We start from the raw sequence: 12,409 nt of genomic DNA on the forward strand, positions 1-12,409 counted from the left end.
TAACAGTTGATACCTATATATGGGTTTCGAGTACCTGAGTGTTTACTTAAAAGCAGGTTTTTAATCTAGCTGATAGAGCAAACTGTCCCAGTTCTTAATATTCATTTAGAATTTGGACACAGTCAGGATTAGCCTGCTGAAATGTGATACTGTTTCTCGTCTCGAGAATAGATTGCTTGTCAAATATAATGACTGAATTTCAGATAAGCAAAATCAAAAAGAAATATTGGTCTATTCAAACTTCCTTTCCTTGGCTTAAGATGTATTACTTTAATTAATATAAAGTAATACTCCATTGTATTAAAAATCATGGTTTAAAAAAATAGTTTTATAAGAGAAGTAGAGACCATAAAATGTGTTTATGCACAGTATTTAACCCAGTATCCAGCATACAGTAAGTAGTCACCAACCAGAAGCTACTTGCAGAAGTGCTAGAAGTGGTAATAGTTGTATCTATCACTTACGTGCCTGGCACTAAATATATTTATTTATATACATTTATCATTTCAAAATAAGGCCTCTTCACAGACCAACGGTTATCATTACCATTTAACAAAAGAGAAAACAGGTTCAATAAAATATTAAGTCCTCTAAGCAGTAGAGCTGAGATGCCGTCTAGGACTAATTCCATAGCTCGCATAGGCCTTGCTCTGTGCCACCAGGCTGTGCTGAGCTGGATTAACTGGTCAAGGAGAAGGCTGTCTCAGAACCTTAACCACTGGAAACCCACCCCGTTTGGACATCCAAGGAGACCCAATACCTTGGCCATCTTGGCCGCTGCATCCCCTTTCCTCACATCCTTGCCATCTCCCTTCTTTCCCACCCTGGGAAAATTGGTTGAGAGATGGCGAATGCTGGGGCAGAGGAGAGGGCTCGGAAGGCTGGAGGTGGGTTTGGACATGGCTCTGGGTAATCGCACATGTGTGTTTCTTGGTTAGGGTCAGAATGCTCTGGCAGAAGGGGTGCTGTGAGTTGCCAAAAGCCAGGAGGGCATTTTCCTGTTTGCCGAGTGGCTGATGCTCGTACACAGCTTGCTATTCTTTGAAGCTGGTCTGCTTTGTTTACAATTATGCCCTAGTCATTAGCCAAAGGGGACTTTGGGAGCAGCTAGTTCTGGGAATACTTCCTGTCAGGTTTTTCCCAGCCTGTCTTTGGAATGCCTCTTTAATCCACTTCATGACTCCAGGGGTGGTCCAATGTGCCCAAAGGGACTCTGCTTTTGTGCTCAAAAGGATTCCCAGCACTCAACCTCAAAAATAGCTTGGGGCTTACTAAAACCTCATTGAAAGAGTCCCTGTTTTTGCTTAAAAACACAAGTCTGGCCTGGTCTCTACAAGTCATTCATAAATAATTATTTTGCTACTTGCTTTTTAAATTATATGTCACTGTCGGGTGCTAATCTGTATGCTTATTTTGGAAACTGAGAAATGGCTACTAGGGTTTCTCTATCTGTGTGAGGAACCCCCAAGCCTCCAAGGAGAAACAGCAACGGACTTTGGCCTTGACAGTCAGATACCTGGGAGACCGGGCTTAGCACTCCTGAGCTAAGAGGAGACGCAAGGCTGCCCTGCTTTTCTGGAAAAGCAGAGGAGGAGGAAAGAAAGAAGACATAGTGCTTATCAGGAACTACCCTGAGGGAGAGGCAGCCAAGGGCAGGGGCTGCCGGGAGATCCAAACTGATGGACACCTGTGAATCAATATCACACACGAGGAGGCCTCAGATGGCACCTGGCCCAGGCCCAGGGTAGCCTTTCTAAGTTCCTCAGGGGATGACACTATGAACTGGAAAAGACAGGCTCACCTGCGATGCAGGCTGCAGCAGCAGCTGTGGTGGGTAGTAGCTTTGTCCATTAAGGGTCCACACCAGGTATTCAACGAGCTGCCTAGACCCTGTGGCGAGGGAGATGAGGACAACAATGAGAGGGTGGGGAGATCAAACCAAATACTATTGTCACTGTTGCCCAAGCCGCAGTGATCTCCATGGTCAGGGCCTGGGATGCGGGACACTCCGATTTCTTACCATGCCATCAGTGAGGACTAGGTCAGCTCCTTTCCTCTTCCTGCCACCTGCACTTAACCCCACTCAGCTCCCCACGAGGCCTCTGTCTTTTCTCAGCCGTGAGTCTGACTCTCCACTGAACTCCATTTTCATCTTCAAGTTCATTCCTCTGCTGGTGATGTGCCATCACATGCTCCAACTGTACTTGCCACCACAGAAATTAGAGCTGCCCTGTTCCTGGAATGCTAGAGCTCTTAAGCCCCGGGCATTCCATCAGACAAGCCTCCTTCTGGAAAGTCCCATGAGCACCTCATGCTGGGTGGTCAGACGTGCACCAAGAGCTGATCATGAGAAGTGGCGTGGGCAAGGGGAGGCACAGATCCTAGGCAGGAATCACAGATGAAGCTTCTATCCACACAACAGGCAGATTGTCCAGATGTCCTGCGCAAGATCCTCGAAGAGATGAGGTTTCGGGCAGACCAAAGAGAAGGTGGAGGAGGGGAGAAGAGGAAGTACTGACGCAGAGCTCTTAGAAAGATGCTCACTGCGGGCAATACCATCACCTCCTCTGGAAGGCATGGATAGGACCAAGTAAAGGTGTGAGAGCTTTGCCATTTCTCTTCCAGGCTATTTGCTTTTAGTGTCTTTGTAACACTTGGAGTTTGCATCTGTACTCAAAAATCTCTCCCCTGTCTGTTTCCCTGGCAGATTCTGTCTTGCTTTTTGCATCTTTGCCCTCTCCTTAACTCCTACGTGCCTTAGAAACCTGGTCTTCCTGGGAAAGTGTCTTCCACACATATCCCACTGCACACACTCAAAAATTCCCCAACCCCCAACACAGGGGGTAAGTGGGATCTCTTAGGACAAAAAGGTGCCTCTGCTCCCTAAAGAGCAGCCTGGATTCTGCAGACTGAGGAAGGCAGCTCTGCTTCAGGACTTTGCAGTCTCTGAAGTAAGATGAGACATAAAGCTGGGAGAAGAAGGGTCAGGATCAGCTGCCCCTTGCATGCTCCCAAGCTGAGCCTCGGCATCTCTCCTGCCTGAGTGGTAGCCCTGTCTGAAAGCCTACGGCCTGGGCCTGTTAGGATTAGGCCCAAACCCAGTAATCCCCAAGGAGCTGCAGAAAGCCAACTTGACCGGCCTCCTGGTGATCTCATTGCAGCCAGAGAACACACACAGGGTAAAAGCAGTCAGATGTGAGAGCCAAGACAGGAGGGGCGGCAGCACTTTCACAACACCACAAAGACCCACACATGCTTATTTTAGCAGGGTGCTGTGGCTCACACATGTAATTCCAACACTTTGGGTGGCTTAGGTGCAGGATCACTTGAGCCCAGAAGTTTGAGACCAGCCTGGGCAACATAGTGAGACCCCATCTGTACAAAATATAAACTTAAAAACATTAGTTGGGCATGGTGGCATACTCCTGTAGTTCCAGCTACTTGAGAGGCTGAGGTGGGAGGATGCTTTGAGCCCAGGAGTTTGAGGCTGCAGTGAGCTATGATCGTGCCACTGCTCCACTCCAGCCTGAGCAACAGAGTAAGATCCTGTCTTAGAAAAAAGAACAAAAAGTTCATTTTTTAATTTTTAACTTTTTTGGTTTTTGTTTTAAATAGAGATGAGTTACCCATGCAGGTCTCGAACTCTTGAGCGTGAGTTATCCTCCTGCCTTGGCCTCCCAAGGTGCTAGGATTACAAGTGTAAGCCACCACACCCAGCCAGAAAGTTCTTTTTAAAAGAACTTTTAAAAGTTCTTATCAAAGTTCCAGAAGGGACTTTGATAAATTATTTCACACACACACACACACACACACACACATCAAGTAAAAGCAAGGAACGTCAAGAGCAGGGTGAAGGCTGGGTGAAGAGCTTGAATGTCCATCCCTTCGCTGAGATGTGATGAGCTTGCCCTCATCCCATTAGCTGAACAGCTCTCCACTGAGCCTACCCACTCACCATGATTCTTACATTTTCCTCAGCTGGGGACCTGGGTGCGGGCTTAGTGCCGTGGGGGGGCCTCGGGGCTGAAGAGATGTTCTCATTCCTTCCTTGGGCAGCAGTGTTTGCAGTTGGGAGACATGACTTCCATCCCACCGCTTACAAAGTCATCTGTTTTTCTTGAATAAATGCTAAATCAAACTAGTCTTTCTGTTTTTTCCCCTCAATTCATAACCCCACCATTCCACAAATAAAATGATGCCTGCAAAGCCCACACACAGTTTTGCAGGGTGGTCTGGGGAGAGATGCCGCCTGAGCCCGCCTGTGGCTCCAAACTCATTGCTGGAAAATCACAGCTGCCCTCTCCCCCGCCACTCTCTTCCCGAGAGGAAACGTGCGCCCAGCTGCCCGTCTCCCCCATGCCTGCTTACATTAAAGGGTTGAGAGTCAGCCTCCTGCCATGAAAGAAATAGGGGTTCTGGAGTCCCTCAGATCCATATCAAATCACAGCTTCGCCTGCATAATTGCTCTCTACTCTTGGGAACTTTCTCAAACTTCTGTAAGCTTCTGTTTTCTTATCAGTAAAAGGGTGATAACAATACCTATCTCGAGGCACTGTTATGATAAACGACCTGTCATAAAATAAATGCTTAGAAAATGGAAACTATTATTGTTCAAGTTTTATTATATTTCCTCAATCGTTATTCTCTCTGTTTACATAACTGAAGTAAAACACTGCTCATTAGAGTGTGCAGGTAGTAGAGGATTTGGCTTACATAAATTTTCTGCCTAAATCAAGTCTTTCAGAACCACCTGTTTTCACTTTTAGGTCACAGTGTAGAAAATAATTCTAGATCAAGTTAGAATACATTCCGACTTTAGCAATCAACCATGTACTTCGATTCTTTAGCATCTTTCATTATTCTAAGAAGTAGTTCTCATTATATAGGTGGGTTGAAGGCACACTGTGTGTCAAAAGAACCAAAACCAAAACAAAATCCCATAAAATAGCAGATCTTATAGTTTCCTTCTTTTTCCTAAAGGAAGGAAGGGGAAGAATACAACCAGATGCTTTTGGAAATTGATGGAGATGTTTGCTGCATGTGGCACTAAGAGACTGAAATTAAAAGGGCAGGGTGAGGTGGCTCACACCTGCAATCCCAGCACTTTGGATAGCTGAAGGAAGATGACTGCTTGAGCCCAAGAGTTTGAGACTAGCCTAGGCAACATAGACCCCATCTCTACAAAAATTTTAAACTATTAGCTGGGCATGTTGGTACACGCCTGTTATCCCAGCTACTAGGGAGGCTGAGGCAGGAGAATCACTTGAGCCCAGGAAGTCAAGGTTGCAGTGAGCCATGTCCATGCCACTGTACCCCAGTAAGAATCTATCTCAAAAAAAGAAAAAGAAAGAAAGGAAGACAGAGTGAGAAAGAGAAAAGAAAGAAGAAAGAGAGAGCAAGAAAGAAAAAAGAAAGAGAGAGAGAAAAAGAAAGGAAAAGGGAAGGAAGGGAGGGAGAGAAGGAGAGAGAGAGAAAGAGAAGAAAGAAAGAAAGGAAGGAAGGGAAATGAAGAAAGAAAAAGAAAGAGAAGGAAAGAAAGAGAGAAATTGAATCATGAAATGGGGATGCTCTTTAGCAGACAGGGGAGACAAGAACTTTCTAGATGTTTTGGCTGAAGGGAGACAAGCTTCTCAGCAGGGAAAGAGGTCTTTAGTGTTTTCTCTAAACTCACTAGATGAACTGAAGAGACTGGTTTTTGATTTATGGATAAAAGCTACTATTGTAAACCCATTCCTTTCTCATCTCTTCCAATGTAGAGAGAGATTACAAAAAAAAAAAAAAGAAAGAAAGAAAGAAAGAAAAAAATTCCCTATCGGGTATAAAGTAGATGTTAAGCATTAAGTACTAAAAAAGACAGTGCTAGAATGGGTTAATGGCATATTTATTGATCATCTGTACTATATCAAGTGCTCTCACATCTCATTATTTATTTTAATCCCCACACTAGCTCTATGAGGCAGGATTTATTACTCCTATTTCACAGGTTATTAAACTAAGGTTCAAAAAAGTTAGGTGACTTGTGCAAAGTCACACCGCTTATGAGAGTCAGCGCTAAGATTCACATCCGGGTCCTTCAAATTCAAAGTTGTAGTCTTTCCAAAGAAAGGCAAATGAGTACAGAAATAAGTAATTGTAAACTATTACAATGGAAATGGGGCAATTGAAGAATACCTCTACTCTAAAGACAAAGAAACTAAAGTCCAGAGACGCGAAATCATGTGCTTAGGGTCACACAACTGATTAACAGCAAAGCCCAGTCTAGAATCTAGGATTCTTTCTACTATTCTTTGTTGACCCTTGAGGAACCCCCCGGGATAGCGTAAAAGCATGTTCCTCTTGTTGAGCGTGAATGAAAAGCGTGGGTCTCTTCTCCTGCTTTCTTGGTTTGGATCTTGTGATAGTCGGTGAATGGTGCTGGACATGAGGTCTCTAAGGGAGCTGGCTTCTGTAAAGTCACCTAGCACCGCTGATGGTGTCTTTGGCTTTATTGCTCCAGTTTCTGCTAAGAACCTTCGATCTTTCTTGTGTCTTTACCATGTCAGTATCGCTCTGACAGGAAGGCATTTAAAGCAACTATGTGTTTCTGTTTTGAAATTTAGTTTTGTTCTACTTAAATTGTTCAGATGTAACAAAAGACCAAGTGAAAATCACTACAACAGTACTATATTAGAAAGTGTAAACCTTAGTAAAAATTATAAGAATACCTAAAATACTCTAATGTCTTTAAGAGCATTCCCAGTCGGGCATGGTGGCTCACACCTGTAATCCCAGCACTTTGGGAGGCCAACGCAGGCGGATCCCCTGAGGTCGGGAGCTCGAGATCAGCCTGACCAACATGGAGAAACCCCGTCTCTACTAAAAATACAAAATTAGCTGGGCATGGTGGCGCATACCTGTAATCCCAGCTACTCAGGAGGCTGAAGCAGGAGAAACACTTGAACCTGGGAGGCAGAGGTTGCAGTGAGCCAAGATCACACCATTGCACTCCAGTCTGGGCAACAAGAGCGAAACTCTGTCTAAAAACAAACAAACAAACAAACAAAAAGAACATTTCCATCTCTGAGAGGGGTCTGCATCATATTTTGGTGATAGCACATAGCCATAGTTTGCATAGCGTTTAAGCACAATGACAGTGGAGTTAAATGCCCAGGTAACAATTCTCATCCTGCTGTTTGTTTGGCAAGTTTCTTCAGTTCCCCAAGCCTCAATTTCTCATCTATTAAGTGAGGCTAATAAGAGCTATAATAGAGGCTGCCGATTTCCTTTCCAATAACCATTCTCCCCTCCTTCTTTGCTAACAGAACCCTAATTTTATTTGGGATGGCAATTTGGCCAGTACATTTCTAACCCTCCCTTGCAACTCTGGATAGCAGATGAGGTGTTAAGTGGAAGTCGCCATGCTGGGATGCCAAAATTTATCTAGGCTGGACAAGATAGCTCAAACTTGTAATCCCAGCACTCTGGGAGGCCAAGTTGACAGAATCACTTAAGTCCAGGAGTTCGAGACAAGTCTGGGCAACATAGGGAGACCCTGTCTCTATAGATAATTTAAAAATTAGTTGAGTGTGATGGTACATGCCTGTGAACCCAGCTACTCAGGAGGCTGAGGCAAGAGGATCACCTGAGCCCAGGAGGTTGAGACTGCAGTGAGCTGCTGTTTCCCTAATTTTCTTTCTTTATGGTTGCTGGAATTCCAGCAGCCTTTTTGGATCATGAGGCTAGAAGTCCTGTACCAAGGGTGGTAGAAGAGAAAGAGAGAAGGAACCCGGATCTGTGACAAAGTAAAGTCACCTTACCTGCCCTGGGCCACCCACGTCTAGACTTCTTTTACATAAAAAAGAAGTAGGCCAGGCGCAGTGGCTCATGTCTGTAATCTCAGCACTTTGCGAGGCGGAGGCAAGCGGATCAGGAGGTCAGGAGTTCAAGACCAGAGACCAGCCTGACCAACATGGTGAAACCCGTCTCTACTAAAAATATAAAAATTAGCCAGGCGTGGTGGTGTACGCCTGTAATCCCAGCTACTCAGGAGGCCAAGGCAGGAGAATAGCTTGAACCCTGGAGGTGGGGTTGCAGTGAGCCGAAATCACGCCACTGTACTCCAGCCTGGGCCACCGCACTCAGCCTAAGGTATGTTTTTAATAAAGCACTATTTTTTTTTCCCCACAAAAAACCTAATGTGCAAAGCACCACAAAATTCTGGCCACTTTGACCCCAAAGCCATCTATCATGCACCGTCACACACTTTTAACAGTCTTCTTATTACTGTGGCTATTCTTTATTGAGCACTTACTATGAGCTCAGCACTAGGCTAAGCATTGTATTTGCTTTGTCTGTGGGAGAGGTATGATTATCTCCATTTCTTATTGTAAGGATCCAGGGGGATATACTATAGTCTAACGAATGTTGGCTTTTCAAACTCAAGCCAAATTATAGAGACTATTTCCTAAGGGATTTGAGCCAGTAGAAAACTCTCAGAAGTTTCCCCGTATACTGGGCTTTTTGTTTCTTTTTTTCATAGAGTCATTTAGGGAAGAAACAAAAGTCTTCAAAAGAGAAGAAAGCTTAGTTCCTTTTTCACAGTTTTTTTGAGGTATATGATAGATGTTAAAGGAAAAAAAAGGCATGTTTAATGTATACAATTTGATGATTTGGGAAGGAAACCATAATTCTTCACCTCCCTTTTCCTCTAAAAAAATCTTCATTTCTTAAAAAAAAAATGGTGTTTTTAATCACTTGTTAGAAACAAATGAAACGCTTAAAGATCCGTAGGAAGTTTATATCTTGAGTGATGATGAGTAAAGTGAAAAGAGAACTTTTCACTTCCTAGGTCTACTGGGAGCCCCTTGCCTGGCCTCATCTATCAGAAGAATGGAATCCTTCCACTGACTCTTAGAGCTCACACACTTCCATTTCACACCTACCTGATTCTTTTTTTTTTTGAGACAGAGTCTCACTCTGTCCCCCAGGTTGGAGTGCAGTGCAGTGGCATGATCTCTGCTCACTGCAACCTCTGCCTCCCGGATTCAAGAGAGTATTGTGCCTCAGCCTCCTGAGTAGCTGGAATTATAGGCACACACCACCATGCTCAGCTAATTTTTGTATTTTTAGTATATATGGGGTTTCATCATGTTGCCCAGGCTGGTCTTCAACTCCGGACCTCAAGTGAGCTGCCTGCCTCGGCCTCCCAGAGTGCTGGTATTATGGGCGTCAGCTGTCACACTCAGCCTGATTGTTTTGTTGTTGTTGTTGTCGTTGTTGTTTCTGGGACTCAGACTTGCTCTGTCACCCAGGCTGGAGTGCAGTGGTCTGATCTTGGCTCACCGCAACCTCCGATTCCTGGGTTCAAGCAGTTCTCTTGCCTCAGCCTCCTGAGTAGCTGGGGTTATAGGTGTGTGCTACCATGCCTGGCTATTTTTTTTTTTTTTGTATTTTTAGTAGAGATGGGGTTTCGTCAGCCTGATTGTTTCCATACTTTTAATTTACAAACATGCTTTGTCTCTCATCCCAGTTCTATATGTTCATTTCTGTGCAATGAGTTTGAAGTAAGAGTATTGATTATATATGTCAGGTTAAATGCATACAAACGAGAAGGTACCCTGATTATGACACTGACATAGTCATAAATTTGTTTAGGGCACAGGGAACCAGCTAATCCCACAAAAGCTGCCCTGCTGGAGTGCAATGGTGTGATATGGGCTCACTGCAACCTCTGCCTCCCGGGTTCAAGCGATTCTCCTGCCTCAGCCTCCCAAGTAGCTGGGATTATAGGCGCCTGCCACCACGCCCAGCTAATTCTTTGTATTTTTAGTAGAGATCGGGTTTCGCCATGTTGGCCAGGCTGGTCTTGAACTCCTGGCCTCTGGTGATCCGCCTGCCTCAGCTTCCCAAAGTGCTGGAATTATAGGCGTGAGCCACCGTGCCCAGCCCACCCTGTGGTCCTATTTTACACAGTCATTTGGTTCAACTGAATATCATTTTTTAAAGCCACATTGAAATCAAAGTGTTTTCCCAGGCTCTTAGAGTGCCCGGGTCAAGAATGCTGACAATCTGCTGTCAGAGAGAGAGGCTGTCCGTATTACCCCCTATCAGTCCTCCCAGTCATCACTTGCATAAGAACCAGCAGGCAGCCCGCTGCCTTGTGACAAGCACTGTGACTCCCGGAGGGAGCCAAGTACTATGAATGAAACCCCGTAAAAGGTCACTTTATATAAGAGGAAATACTGGCATCACCCAGAGTGCATACACAATTTTGAATTAAAAGCCGGACTGCTGGATGCAGAAGTACATCTAATTATTAGGGATCCTGCTCCTTTTTTCTCCCCATCCTTTCATTAATAGTGATTACAATTTCTGAAATTCTCTCCAAGTTCAATCCTTAAGTAAAAGAAGCACGCAAGAAACCATTGTGTGGTTTGAAGTTCTTAATATCCTATAGGTCAAAAACTGTTATTTATGGTTTAATTTGGAGCTATGTGAATTGCATTCACCTAGTTCCCCAAAAGGGCAGCAACAAATTTTATCACTCCATGTATTAGGATCTCACCAGTGCCCACAGATCCCCTACCCTCAACACACCTTCTTCAGAAACGATTTCTCCCAACACCTACACAGACTACAAAACTAGGCAGCTACCTCCTCAAGTAACTGTGTAAACATTCAAATCACTTCAACATTTTTCAACTCCACAGATAATTTCAAGACCTGAGGGTGACTAGCAACAGGAAACATTCCAGGAATAACTTGAGTCATAAGATAAAATCAATTCCAAATGGCTTTTTTTAAAGAATATATTCTAACAACCACATTTTAAAATAAGTCCGTTTCAAAATATACTTCTGGCGGAGAAGGAGGAAGAGGAGGGAAAAAAAAATGTGTGTGTACACACACACACACACACACACACACAGACACTGGTTTGTGAATTTACCTGTTTCCTGAAGTTTTGTTAATCCATGTGGATTCTATTTGAAAAGGCTAAAACAAGATTAACTTTATTTTTTTTTTTTGAGACAGGGTCTCACTCTGTTTTCTAGGCTGGAGTGCAGTGGTGCAATCAGAGCTCAATGCGGCCTTGAACTCCTAGACTCAAGTGATCTTCCTGTCTCAGCCTCCCAGGTAGCTGGGACCAAAGGCGTGTGCCATCACTTCCAGCTACGTTTTTTATTTTTCATAGAGATGGGTTCTCATTTTGCCCAGGCTGGTCTTGAACTCCAGATCTCAAGTGATCCTCCTGCCTCTGTCTCCCAAAGTGCTGATGTTACAGGCATGAGCCACTGAGCCTGGCCATGATTCCCTTTTTTAAATCATAGAATTAAGTAGTGTACTTTCAATCTCATTTGTACTTTTTGGGGAAAAGGTGTAATGAATCTTATCATCTAAATGCTGAAAAGATTATAAATGATGTCTGACTGCTTCGAGTGATTATTTGCAAGAATAACACCTAGGATTGATGTAAATTGTCTTTCAAGCTTTACAGAGCAGTGATACAGTATTGAAAGGGCATTAATTAAAAATCAAGGGAACTGGAATTGGGTTCTAGTCATGTCTTTAGCTGCCTGTGTGACCCTGGGTGGATAACTGACACCTCCTAGCTTCATTTTTTTTCCACAGTAAAATGGGGAAAGATGGATGCTACATCATCTAAACTTCCAAAATGCCATTATCAACTCTGATTCCAAACTCAGTATTTCTTCAGGTAGGAGAGAGAGCCTAACATTTTATAGAAAACAAACTCAAACCAGGGTCTACCAGCCACGAAGCTCAGGTTTTCCAGTAGCTACCTGGCACTACTTACAGGGATTTCATTTTCACCTCTGGCAATAATTACAATTATTCTGTAGTGAGCCAGCACATTGTGGCCAGTATTAAATGCTTTCTCGTGCCTGCAAATGCAACCCATACATAAATGCAATCCACCTTAGGACTCTCCTTTTCTGTCAGAAACTCAAAGAGTAAGTCGCTGAATTGTTCTCCCACTGAGACCAGAGTCATCCCCTCTGGCGGTGGTGTTGAAATGTGGCAACAGGAAATTACAACGGGACCTGGCACCACCACAGACCACGGCTTTGTAATAGGTATTCAGGCAGGATAGGCCTAACCCCCAAAGCGGAGTGCTCAGAACTCTAAGGAAGCCACTCTGCCCAGGGCCGTTGCAAACTCTTAGAGATAAGGTTCTGCACCAAAAAACTGTCCAGCTCACTTTCATATGCCATGAAAAATTACTAGCAACAAGAGTAAACATAGTGATTATAATACACACACACACACACACACACACATGCACACACACACACAATGTATATCTATTTGGGGGTTCCTTGGAAGGATCATTAAAGGCAGGTGTTTACCAACTACAGCCAACCAACTGCAGCCAAGTTTTGTTGAACATTTCTTTAACAACTAAAAACCA

This window comes from Sapajus apella, unplaced genomic scaffold (genome assembly GCF_009761245.1).
Source record: "Sapajus apella isolate SASKATOON/1434 unplaced genomic scaffold, GSC_monkey_1.0 scaffold2, whole genome shotgun sequence".
Lineage (NCBI taxonomy): Eukaryota > Metazoa > Chordata > Mammalia > Primates > Cebidae > Sapajus > Sapajus apella.